A 13835-nucleotide genomic window follows, 5' to 3' on the forward strand; every position below is an offset into this window, starting at 1 on the left:
TGAGGGTGGTGGATCACTGGAACAGGTTGCCTAGAGAGGTGTTGGATGCCCCAACCCTGGAGATGTTCAAGGTCAGGTTTGATGGGGATCTGCGCAATCTGGTCTAGTTGGAGATGTCCCTACTTATTGTAGGGGGGTTGGACTAGGTGGCCTTTAGTGGTCCCTTCCAACCCAATACATTCTGTGATTCTATGTTTTTCTACAGATTTTTCTGACACAAGTCCATCTGGCAGGTGTTTTCAAGACGTGTGCATAAAGCATATCTGCCAAATTAGGAATAGATCCTGCACTCCCATTTTCTGTAAGGACTCCCCAGCTAGAGCATACTCCACTGGCAATGACCTCTATTAGTTTCTATCCCCACTCCACACCTCTCATTTAAGAAGCAGACATCCTAAGCAGGAGGTTATAGGGAGCAGCTCTCCTCCTTTCAGGAGGGCTCACATCTCTTGCAAGATGCAGAGAGTCTCCACACCTTGCATTGCTGTCCTTAGAGCTGTGGTTTGGTTAATTGATTAAGACTGATTGATAAATTGGTCTAGGTGATCTAGGGGCATGGATGATACCAGACCTTCTGGCTGAACCCATTCTATTTTGCATATTCCTAAGCCAAAAATAAAAGTACAGTAGGGAAGCTATGATTATTGTGTGTATATGAGCTACTCCTGGAGTTCCCCCTCTCCTTGTCTCTCCAAGGTATGTGTTACTCTGTGGGTCTTGGCTATAAGGAGATCTTGATATAGCACTATGCTGTTTCATAACCTAGTTAAGGCACTCACCTGGCATGAGGGGAGGAGGAGTTTGAGTTCTAGCCTGGAGGCCACTAAATATTTCAGTACCTGCTATTAAGTATTCAATGAGGTGGGAACTTGAGTCTCTCTTGTCATTAAACTGTAGATCCGTGTTTAACTGTGTTTTTCCTTCAACTGTACTGATGAAAATTCACTCAGAGTGAAACAGCCTTGACCAGAAAGATTGTGGGAACTTTCCCCTGCACTTCACAACCCAGGACACTTATAATCATACAATCATAGAATCATTAAGGTTGGAAGGGACCCTAAAGATCACCAAGTTCCAACTCCCCTGCCATGAGCAGGGAACCCTACCACTAGATCAAGTTGCACAAAATCTCGTCCAACTTGGCCATAAAAACCTCCATGGGTGGAGCATCAACAACCTCCATGGGCAACCCATTCCAGTTCCTCACCACCCTTATAGGGAAGAATCTCTTCCTAATATCTAACCTAAATTTCCCCTCTCTCAGTTTAAAACCATTAGCCCTTGTTCTATCACTATTTCTCTGATGAAAAGCCCGTCCCCAGCTTTCCTGTAGCCCCTTTCAAGTAGTGGAAGGTGCTAGAAAGTCTCCCCAGAGCCTTGTCTTCTCCAGGCTGAACAGCCCCAACTCTCTCAGCCTGTCTTCATAGCAGAGCTGCTCCAGGCCTTTAATCATCTTGGTGGCCCTTCTCTGGACCCTCTCCAACAGGTCTGTATCTTTCTTGTGCTGAGGGCCCCAGAACTGTACACAATATTCCAGGTGGGGTCTGACCAGAGCAGAGTAGAGGGGCAGACTTGCCAACATGATGCTGAATATGGGTTAAAACAGTTAAAACAGTTTCAAAGGGAGAAGAGTTTCAGTTACGTTTCTCACTTTTTGAAATGATTTTGAAGTTTTTTGAAAAGAAGGGATTGAAGCATTTATTTCACCTAGCTTTGAAAGGAAAACATCTGGCTATTTAAGTCAGAAATGTTCTGGGATATGCAGCTTCAGTGCCAGAAGTCTTGTAAGCCCCAGGAATGAGTAGGAAATAAACAAACTTTCTTTTCAACCATTTCATTCTGGCAGAATTAGACAGGTTTTTGCTGAATATGATCACTTTTGTGGTCTCTATTGATAGGCAATTAGAACTCCAACTCCAGCAATGAAAATTGGTCACCACACTGCTCAATATTGTGATGCCCAAATTCCCCTAATGAATTAACTTTCATGAATTAAAAGGAACATAATGAAGCATAGACTCACATATATTTGCTTTTGTGGTCTGCAGAGCATTGGATGTAGCTATCATAAAGGCAGCAGAAAGAAACTGTGATCACTTCCTTGCTGAGTCACACCGAAGGCTTAATGCAGGTGAGAACCTGGGGATGAAGCAGTATGGCCTTCTCACATCTTATTCCTGATCCTCCACAGAACCTAGCCTCTTTATGTGTACACTAGCTTCTTTAGGCATGTTTCTAAAATCACCTCCTTTTTCAGTAGTCATTTTACATGTCTAAGACATTTAGAGGTTACATGATTTCTTCAGTGTGGCCGCAGGGTCTCTGAGCACCCATTGGGATGTTCTCTATTGCCTGGGCCTGCCCTTTGTATAATTGTACCCATCTAGGCAAAGCAGTTATAAAACCATCAACAGTTCTAGAAAGCTCAGATTTGCTACATAATTCATCTCCCAAATTTGGCCTTTCCTTTACTGGATTACTCCATCTGTTAATAAACATGAACCAGCTATCCACTTCTCTTAAAACACTCATTGGACCAAGTCATATTTAAACATATGTTATAATATATAGCTTGTCTCATCTTGACCAGATTTTTAAATGCAAAAGAGCTAAGCAAATGAGCATAACTTTAGATACATGTTGATAGGCTGAAGAAGGACTTAGTCACATAATGAAAGTGGCCAGAATTTACTCAATGAGACATTCTTGGGAAACCTCTCCCAGCTGTAGGTGTAGCATTTGAAAGCCTGACTCTTGTGGTTGCACTTTATTAAATTTTGTTTCCTATCTGTGCAATATGAGTGAGTTTTACCTATAGAGAAGAGGATGAAATATTCTTTCACTCTTGGCAGAAATTAGGCAGGGGAGCACTTCTTGCTCTGTTTTCATCCCAGCTCCTTTCCTGTGTTTGCTATATCTCCTCTTCATTGTTCTCAAGTTAAATTTCAAATGATGACACATCAGGAAGATTTCCCAGACCTGACTTATCAGGGGATGTGTGTGTAAGGAATTTCAGACTAACTTAAGGACCAATCGTCCCAGAGCATGAAACAAAGAAAGGAGAGAAAAAAAAACACCATCTGAACTGATCTTCAGTGCCATGCATTTCTTACAGGAGAAGTTTTGGCAGCCAAATGGCAAACTTGTTTCAATTAAAAGGTGAATGAAAACAGGAGAAAAAAAGAAAAGGGGGGGAAAAGAAAAGGGGGAAAAAAACACCCAGAGAGGATAGAGTTTGCTGGAAAGGGAAGCAGCAGGCTATAGTCTTTCTTTTTGCTTTTGCTGTGCTCTTTATTTACTTATTTATCATCAATTAATTAGCAGCACTGCAGAAACACTAGCTCCCAAACAGCTTGCCACTTGTGCTCAGAGTAAATACCCAGTACACACAATGTAATTAAAAATGTAAATAATACTATCGTCAAATAGTAGCTTATGTGTCAGTAGAAAGGACACCACAGGACTTGGGAGAAGGAATAACAACAGTGATCTGAAGGCTACAGATCTGCTCATTGTGCACATTGACCAGAGGGTAACACATGGGTCTAATCTATTTACTCATCGTGGTAGTACCTCATTGTTGATCACCATCAATATGCAGACTGAGCACGAGCCAAAAAGAGAACAGGCACTGTTGTCATGGTGATGTTGTGAAAAGAGACAGCAAAGAAAGCTCATCAAGTTACCAGAACGCTGGCTGGGGGCTTGAAAACATAGGTTTGAGTCCCTGCCTTGTCACAGGGCTTTGAATAGGATGCCAGCAACTCACTCATTGGCTTGAATGCCATTCATGTATTTGAAAGAGGCATTTAAATATTTTGGAGAATCCTGCCTCCGTTCTCTGTCTTTACTACCTCACCACTCATTGGTATCTTGACTACTTTAGTGTCTATGAGCACATATATTTTTCCTATCTCAACTACATGTAAGATCTCCTTCCCAGGTTAAGTTTTAGGTTTCTAATCAATAAGATCTCTCCCTGGAATAGGAGGGCTAGTATCTACTGTCTTCTCTTAGTAACTTTCTGTGATTTGCTGGAACACAACTATTCTTATTGCAAGCCTTAAAATTCTGTCTTAAAAATATTTTGAGAGACATATTTTGACAGAGACACAGAACCTGACTGGAGATTTCTCACCTTCATCCTTCCTTAGAGAAACAGGTTAAAAAAAGGAGGAAACAGGTGTCTCAAATGACAGATGTTATGAGTGAGAATCTGCTGAAATCTCATTTGAACTAAGAAAAGCTAATGCTGCTGGGGCCTTGATTTTTATAAGATTTGAGATTAATAGTAACTCTTTGGGTATAAGGTAAAGTGTGTGTCTCTTTCATAAGCAGAATAAAAACCTGTTGTGATTCCAGTGTCATGACACACTCCTTGCCATAGATGGATGAAAGCACCATGAATCTTTTTGCTCTGTCTTGCACCAGCACTGTTGTAGAGGTTGGCCTTCCAACTGCTTCTCCCACCTTGACCCCAACTTCTTGGATAGTGAAGGATACAAAAATCTCAACACTTTACTCCTTACAGGACCTAGGATTTGAATGGGTCCCATACCAACACTTCACGGTGGTTCCCCAGGAGCCTGTAGGGTTGTTCAGCTCCAAAATATTATTAGTCCACAGTTTGTCCAGAGGAATCAAGGACTCCTGGATCAGGAACTGGAGACAAACACTGGCCTAAGAGGAGCCATCTCTGCAGCAAGGTGTGATGGTCCTCCCACAACATTGCAAATAAGGCAGCAGTTCTAGCTAGTTCTAGCTAGACACATTTCATCTACAACACCCTGCTTCACCTTTGGCTCAGATACATTGAAATAAACTACTTAAATTCCCATCTTCTTTCAAGAAGAAGTATAACCACTTCCACAGGAAGGAAACTAGGCCCAAGTGTGTGACCACAGGAGCCAAATTTTGTGTGGAAGGATCCACAGGTTGGGAAAATACTGAAGAACAGCATTGTGGTTGCATTTCCATGGTGCTATGGAGCTCATAGCTAGTCCTTGAGCTAATACTTATTGTGTTGGCACTGATTTGGATTAGGTGGCCTGAGCTGAGCACTGCTCTGAGATAGTTCGCACAGCCGGGCCTTGTCTGGACCTTGCCCTCCAGCCAACTGTTTTGGAGAGGATACTCTTACTGCACAGCCCCTTGTTGCCATGAAGACCAGGCAGCCCTGGAGGACACCTCTGCTTCATGTTCCTAGCACTGGGGTAAAGAATGTAGAGATTATAAACCTTCAAGGGAACATCTCCTTATAGATTTTCTCCCAGTATAGAAACATTTCATTCCATTTTGTTCTTTTCCTGCACTCAGTTGGATTTTTTCTGCCCTATAGAGTTGAGAAGACTCATGGCTGCAGATCTATCACCGGGCTGGCTTCCTTGCTGCAAGACATGCAGGAAAACCAATAAAATGAGTGGTGTGCATTTCCCCATCAGTAACCATATATTTAGTCCTTTGGAACAAAAAAGACTAGTTAAATCAAAGCAGAGCATTACTATATGTCTATTAATTAATTTGTTGAACATGATTCCCATATAATCATTAAAAATATTAAAATGGACAATGTATTTTCTGTGCAGTAGGTTATTTCTAGTAACTGACACCAGCTGACATCAACACCAGTGGTAAAAGGTTTATTTTAATTCTCTCTTTTATTTTAGATCCCATCACAAATTAAAGCTGCTTTTCCACACTTAAGATAAGCCACATTTTTATTTAGAATTAAAAAAAACAACAAAACAAAAACAAAACAAATAAACAGAACAAACAAAAAAAAAACCTCCTCCCCTTTAGGTAGACTTTGAAAAGCTATCATTCTTTGTCACCAAAATGCTCATTCTGTCCCAAGTGCTCAGTCCTTAAAGATGAGGAAAGGCTAAGACACCTGGAGCTGTTTACTCTTGAGAAGACTGAGAGGGGATCTTATTAATGTCTATAAATATCTGAAAGGTGGGTGTCACGAAGGAGGGGCCAGTCTCCTTTTAGTGTTGCCCTGTGATAGGACAAGGGGCAATGGATGCAAACTAGAGCACAGGAAGTTCCACTTCAACTTGAGGAATTGAGTGAGACAGTATGTATGCATGTATGTGTGTGTCTATACATATATAAAGCATTTAATGCAGTCCATTCAGTCTCTTATGGGATCAAGTAATTGCAACCATGATGTGAAAGAGTAATAATAATAAGCAATCTAGGATGTGCAGAATAAAAAGAAAGAGGGAGGCCTGCAAGATTAACAAAATCACTGTTTCTTGATTCCTTAATGCAATCTTAATTTAATATTCTGATCAGGAATTAAGACAGAGTTGTGTTAAAAGATTTGCTTGGTTTGTGAAGGGTTTTTGCATCATAATAATTATTCCTTGACAGTCATATTTTCTAAACTGAGGACACTGAATATGTACTCTCTTAAAATATGGCACAGAAAGGTTTCTACTGCTTTAGCAGGTCTGTGCTAGCTGCATTAGCAAGTCACAGAATCACAGAATCATAGAATGGTATCTTTAAAAAGCTTAGAATTTGTTTTGCATATTATTGGATTGATCAACAAATATTGACTGTGATTCATTTTAGATACTTCCCAAATTAAAAAAATATGATGTTTGTCCTGGCTTATTCTACATATGAGCAGAAAAAGTCAAATTGTGATCTCTGCTCAGGGCTTTCTTGTGGTTCCTTGAAATTTTAATTAATAAATAAAGTAAGCCTGAAATGACAGTGAGGTGTACTTGTTTGTAGGCTGCTCCCTGAGATACGTCACTTGAATACTGATTTCTTTCTATTGAGAAGCAGCAGGAAGATTTTTATGGTTTTTGTTGAAGAAAAAAATGTCACATTTAGTCACTTCATGCATGTAAAGCCTTTCTTCTTCCCCTTTGACAATAACATTCTTACTTTTCCTTTCAGTTTTTTTCTAGTGTGTTTATATGCCGTATTACACTCTCTAATTTCCTTTTATCTTTTCTTTATTTTGCAATGTCTCAGTACATGTCTCTTTAAGACAAGTTAATTTAGTCAATTACTCCAGTTTGGTTTCAGATAAAATCTTTAATTTATCCAGGCCCCTCTTTATTCTTTCTAAGATCGTCTTTCCATTAATTTAATGAAACATTCTAATTCTCCATTTTAGGAAAAAGCTAATTTCACTCACTTGCACAGACTTTCTCCATGTTTTCCCTCTATTGCATGTTTTACTTAAACTAAAGCATGTTGGGATTGCTGATGCTCTTACACACTAAGAGCAGCTTCGCTTTCCTGCACTGCCTGAAAAAGTCACAGATCCGTCTGCCTTCTCCTGCAGTTCTGTACAACAGGGTAAATGATGGGTTCCCAAAGACATGAGAAATTCTTCCTGTCCAAGTATGTGAGTACCCACATGCCACAGTCACTGCAACCATTCTGTATCTTGCAAAGGTACACTTGAGCAGCACAGCATTGAGGATTGCTGTCCGGGCCTGGATGGAACACTGGTGGGACACTGGCTGCCTATAGATCAGCAAGTAGAGGCAGGTGTGTCATATGGTCATGCTGGTGTTTCTCCAGTATTGGATGTCGAATTATAGAACCATACAATAGTTTGTGTTGGCTGGGACCTTTCAAGGTCATTTAGTCTAACATTCCCTGCAGTGAGCGGGGACATCTTCAACTAGATCAGGTTGATCGAGGCCGCTTCCAGCCTGACCTTGAATTTTTCCAGGAATGCAGCATTTACCACCTCTCTGGACAACCTGTGACAGTCTTTCACTACCCTCACTACAAAAAATTCTTATTAATATCTAGTCTAAATCTACCTTCTTTTAGTTTAAAGTTATTACCCCTTGTCCTATTGCTATAGGCCCTACTGACAAGTTTGTCCCCATTTTTCTTATAGGCCCCCTTTGAGTAGTAAAAGGCTGCAATAAGCTCTTCCCAGAGCCTGTGCTTCTCCAGGCTGAACAACCACAACTTTGCATTTCCAGGCTTTTCCATCCCTCTGATAACTTTTGCGGCCCTCTGCTGGAGCTGATCAAACAGGTCCATGTTTTTCCTGTGCTGAGGACTCCAGAGCTGGATGCAGCACTGCAGGGGGGGTCTCACCAGAACAGAGGAGAATTCGGTCCCTTAAACTTGCTGGTCACGCTTCTTGTGATGCAGCCCAGGACACGGTTGGGCTTCTGGGCTGGAAGTGCACATTGCTGTTGCAATGTTGCAAAATTGTCTTAAAGCCTCTCCCTCTCTTCTTACCTAGGATTTTGTTTGTCATGAGTATTTCATATCCTGGTGGTTCCCTGGGCTCTGCCAGGGACTAGTTTTGCCTCCCCCAGCAATTTGCTCTCCTATGCCTTGTTTTTCTCATGTATGAAATGTGCAAGATAAACCCATTGCAAAACAGCTTGACCACCAATAGTGCTAAAGGGCATGAAGCAATAGAAAAGAAGATATTGGTCATTACTTTAAGTAATTATACTGCTTCAGAAATGTCTTTCCTTATTTAGCAATTTTCTCACTCATCTCATTCCTCCCTGGGTACATTTAAGTGGTCTTAGAGACAGAGTTTAACCATGTAACAAGTCCCTGGCTATTGTTCCCTTGTACTATTGAAATGTTGTAAAAGTGCAAAGTGCTACTCTGTTGGTACTTCAACACATAAACATACTGACAACAGGATCAGGAAAGTGAACTTGCCAAAACTCAATCAAAATAAATCAATTTTTTAAAAATTCCATGCAACTGTTTTTAGGTGGCTTATCATGCTCACCACAAAACTCACCTTGAACATAAGAACATGGAAGTGAGTTGGTGGTTGCAGTGCTCAGAGCCAGGAAGATATGGAGGACTTTAAAGAGATGGTGATTGCTAGGAGAAAGAACACCTAAGCTCCTGGATCTGTGGGTTAAAATATATCCTTTAAACCTGTTAATAACAAAAACCTGAAACACTCAAAAAAATTGAACTTGTTTTATTAAGAATGAGTTTGCTTTTTTCACAGACTTAAAAAAAAAAAAGAAAAAAACCAAAACTTTTTCAGCAAAATAACCCAGAAGACCTCAAAAAGCACTGTGTACATTTTTAAATGATACCTCATGAAAGATGTATTTGGGATTGTATTCGGTTCTCCATCTTTATAAATAAATCTCATGACCTAAAGTGTTCTTTTGATAAACTGTTTCTGTTTTTTGTACTGGGAGTGTATCAAGGACTGGGCTTTCATAATTTTTCTGGGTTAGTAATTTTTAAGTGCTAAGAATCCCAAAACATATCACAGAAGATTGTTCTACTGTCACTCTGCATAGTATTGGAATATGTGGTCTAGACCCTCAGCTGCAGTGTAGCAGGGTATTTTAGGCGAAGCCCATTTGGTTCAGTTTAGCTTTGGTTACAAATAAAGATTCTCTCTATTTCTGTGCAGGATATTGACCTAAACTTCTCAAAATTAAATCCATTTTTGCAAAAGCACTTCAAAAAACAACCTCCTCATAGAATACCACCAATTTGAACTACATTTGCAGAGATAACCCCATCACAGTGGACTCACATTTGGAATAATATTTACATATTCAATTTTTCCTATCATGAAGTGCTCTATCAACTGTTACATTCCAATAACCATGAACGTAAATGAGTGCAGACTTCAAATGGACAATCATTAACCTGTGCTGTAATGATTATGCAACATCCTTCAAATACTGAATGTTCTGAATGTGATCAAGTGATTCTTTCTTGTTATTTTGACTTTCATACTAATTATTAAACTTTAATTACCCATTATGGGTATTTATTAATATTTATTGCACATTATTGTCATTGTTCATGAGCTTTATAAAAGGAGCTATAGTTGATGCAGAAAAAAACCTATTAAATTAAATGTTCATTTACATGTTTTTGCAGGGACCTATTTTTAAAACAAATGAGTATGAGTCTGCTTTTCTATTAGGTGCTATGTTTATAAATATTGATTTAATACACATTAGTCTTCTTGACTGCACTTCTGTGACTTTCTATACCTTTCTCTATAAGCATTTTCTCCCCTGTTAAGATTACCAGTGTGAACAGAAGAAAAACCTGTTGTTAGAAAAACAAGCAAACAAAAAGTTTCTACCAGTCACATCAGCACTGAAAGTTATTGCCTGTGGTTTGTACTTCAAGAAGATGGAAGTGACACATGCAAGAAATGAGTGCTTAAGAAATAAACAAGGAAACAAATAAATACATATTTCATTTATTATTTTCTCCAAATATTGAGGCAGGATAAAGCTAACTGACTTTTCAGGAAGCACACACAGATTAGCTCATTTTTGAAGTGTTTAAACTCAGCAACATGGCCCAGTAGGGTATTCAAAAAGTGTCTGTGCCAGGACTAAAAAGAAGGGGTTTTTCTGTCACAGGATTTGGCCTGAATGCAGTCCTTCAGTGGGACATTTATGGATGACAGAAGCAAACCCACCAAAGCCAGAATGACACCTGGAAGCTGCCCATGGGTAGCTGTTAAAGACACATTATGGGCTTCTTATATCTCAAACTGATCCCCTCTGTGGAGAATATTTTACACAAAGATGCAAAGAATAATTTTCCAACATCTCCAATTTTTGGTAGCCACATACATCTTTTTCCAAATCCATGTAGTCCAGAGTTTCTCCTTCCTTTTGGAGCGCAGCTAAAAGTCTTACAGAGCTGATGTATCTGCCATGTATGCACGTAAACTAAGTACCTTTGCACTTTGGGAGAGTTCAAGGAGACTGTCCTATCAGCAGTTCATTAAGTGTTCAGAGGCTAGTGAGGAGTGGAAAATACTTAGTCATTCCCCAGCCACCTTGGTGTCCATAACCTGGTCCCTCTCAAAGGAGTTGAGTCTTATAAGTGGCAGATTTACTGAGCCAGAAAGAGACACAAAAAGGAGCATAAGATCTTAGCCTATTTCTTGAGATGTTCAATGCTAATAATGAAAACTCTTCCTCTCAGTCTTTTTAAAAGGCTTCCAGAGTAGTGCCATGGTGAATAGATGTAGGAGATCTCCTAGGAAGCAGATGTCTTTTCAATTTCATGCAGGAAGATGCAGGGTCTGAAGTGGGGTTTTCTATTCCCATGTACTCAATGAAATCTGGTGTATGACAAGGATTAGTATTACTCTTCCTCAAACTACAGGTTTTAATTTATTTTTAAAGAAAAAACATAAACCTATATATTATAGAAGGCATTTTCAATATAGGATCCTTATAGCTCTGTGTCAAAGTGTTGAATCCACACAAAGGGGGTTTTAAGTACTGTCTTTACCTGTGTGGGATGGTCTGATTTGCTGCCTGATTCAGAAATCAGGGCTGTGGATGCCAACGTGATGGGGAGTGATCTGAGAGGTAACAGTGTCAATGCCTAGAAGCATAGCTCCACAGTTTTTGAAGGATGAGGAATGGGGAAAAGTATTGAGTCCCATGGGAGGTTTTAACCATGAAACACACTGAGGTAGCAGATCTCTGGGCTGAAGCAGAACAATGTTGCAGATAGTGAGCAGAGCAATGAGTAGGCTGGTTTTCAAAGACTAGGTTGAGATAGTGGGGTAATACAGTAGGTTTAGGGTAGCACAAAGCTTTGCAAGTGGTATCATGGTCCAGGGCTTGGTTTAAAATATAAAAGAGCAAAGTGTGGCATCACACATGTACCAGGTCAGACAGTAAGGTAGTACATTGGGTCCAGAACAATTCTGGCTGTCAGATTCCTTGAAAAAATTGTCCAATTTTTTGAAATCTTTTATTCAAAACCATTCCTTAAAATGTAACTGTTGGTAGCTTTTGGCTTTCAGCAGTTTGCTGAGGCAGCCTCCAGTTGAAGGTTGACTTAGTTCAGTGCCACCAGGCTGTGTCCTATTGGTATGTGTGCTCCCCAGCAGGACTGAGCTCAGGGCATGTACTCTCTTAGCACAAATGTAAATTCAAATTTCAGCCCCAGACCTGAGCCCCATGCACTTGCTGAAAACATTCTCAGCAGGAAAATTGATATTTTGAATATTTCTAAAAATTAAACACTAAATGGATGCATGTGTGCTATGTAAATGAATTTTTGAGATTATTTTGACTAACAGTAGACAAAATAAGTTTTTGCAGCATCTCCCCTTGTACAGGCCAAGTCTTTTCAGAAATGATCACATATTCCTTTCCATTGTTTTGATGTGACTTTAGACCCCAGTAGAACTAGTCATGTCTACAAGCTTCACCACTTTTAAAGGGTGCCACTTTTGGAACAATGTATGATGTGGTGTTAATGCTACAATAGGACTCTATAATCTGTGGTTATATTTAAACCTCACATAATCAGATGCCATACAAAGGTTTGAAAAGCCTTGCTTTTCTGTGCATAGCTGGATGGCTCCTGCTTCCCTAGAAGCCCATAAGAACATTGATTTGAAACAAAGCACACTCAGGATGCCAGGAGGCAGGTGCAGCATCTGGTTTATACACACTTACATGCATACTGACATCATTCTTACAGTTTCATGTAAAAATAATCTCAGGATTTACTTCCATATAGTCCAAATCCCCCTTTTCCAGTATGATAAACTCCACCATGCCTGTTCAGATTTCCAGGTGTCATTTAAGAATCTGAAGTGCTCCTGAAATGAGAGGCAGAAAAGCTAAACTTGCTTCCAAAATAGATTACCCCAGGCCCTCTGCACAACAGAGCTGGCCAGTGGATTTGGCCTGGATGTATATCCACCTATTTTCTGAGGGCAGAGGGTTGATACATTATTTTGTTTTGTTATTTTCTTGAAATATCATTCTGATTGACATCTGAGTAAAGCGCATTAAAAAACTGATGAATGTGTTTCACCAAGAAGTACTGCAGAGGTGTAATCTTTGACCTGATTTCCCTGCAAATGTGCAAGAGAGGTTTCTATGAGCACAGCAGGATTTTTACAGCTCACATTTCTGCTCCGTGACGCTCTCAGAGGGGAAAACTGCATAGAAAAACATTAGATGCACGATTAGATAATATCATTAGAATTTAAGATAAACTTTTTTTTCTTCACAAAGACAAACCCTCATTATTTAAAATGTGTTTCATCCTCTAGTTTCTCCATAGGAGATACTTCCGCAAGCTACCTGCCAATAGAAATTAAAGCTTAGTTTGCAAGAAAAGCGGGTTTAATTGCCAAAGTACTATTTATAGGAAGTCTCCCATGAGGATTACTGAGCTGCAAGAATGCAGATGAAGCAAAATGAGGGCAGCAGGAAATGTGATGCACTTTGGCTAAACAACTCTGTCAGGCTCCATAGGTGCGGGTGTCCTAACAGCACCAGTGACAGCCTGACGCTGCTTCCCCCACGGAGAGCTGGGTGTTTTAGACACTGTGACAGCATGTCCTCAGAAATTTCATAGCAAAACATCTTCTTTCTCCAAGTATTCACTCTCTCCTCTCACCACCCAATAATGATAATAACTGAGAATCTCATCCTTGGGGGTTTGCTGGCTTTTTGTGTTGGCGGATTATGGTTGTCCCCATCCCAAAAAGCTTTACAGGGGAGCCCCAGTTCTGCCCCAAAAGGGGCTGGAAGGCTTCAGGTGAGGAAATTAGTCCTGCATTTCACTGCACACCTTGCAGCAGCACGTGGGTGAGTTTATCTCCCATCTTAGCATTTCTCAGGAAACAAAGAATAACATGACAGGTAATGAAAGACAACAACAGTGGATCTAAGGGTGAAAGTGGGGCCTTCAGTTCTCCATCACAGCCTGCCTCCCTCGTGACCTCCAGCTGCCTAGTGTGGAGTGAAAACCAGGTGCTGTGAAGAGGGAATCAAAGAATCCTATAACAGTCTGTGTTGGAAGGGACCTTTAAACGTCCTGTAGTCCAACACCCTGAG

This window comes from Chaetura pelagica, unplaced genomic scaffold (genome assembly GCF_000747805.2).
Source record: "Chaetura pelagica isolate M959 unplaced genomic scaffold, ChaPel_1.0 scaffold66, whole genome shotgun sequence".
Taxonomy (NCBI): domain Eukaryota; kingdom Metazoa; phylum Chordata; class Aves; order Apodiformes; family Apodidae; genus Chaetura; species Chaetura pelagica.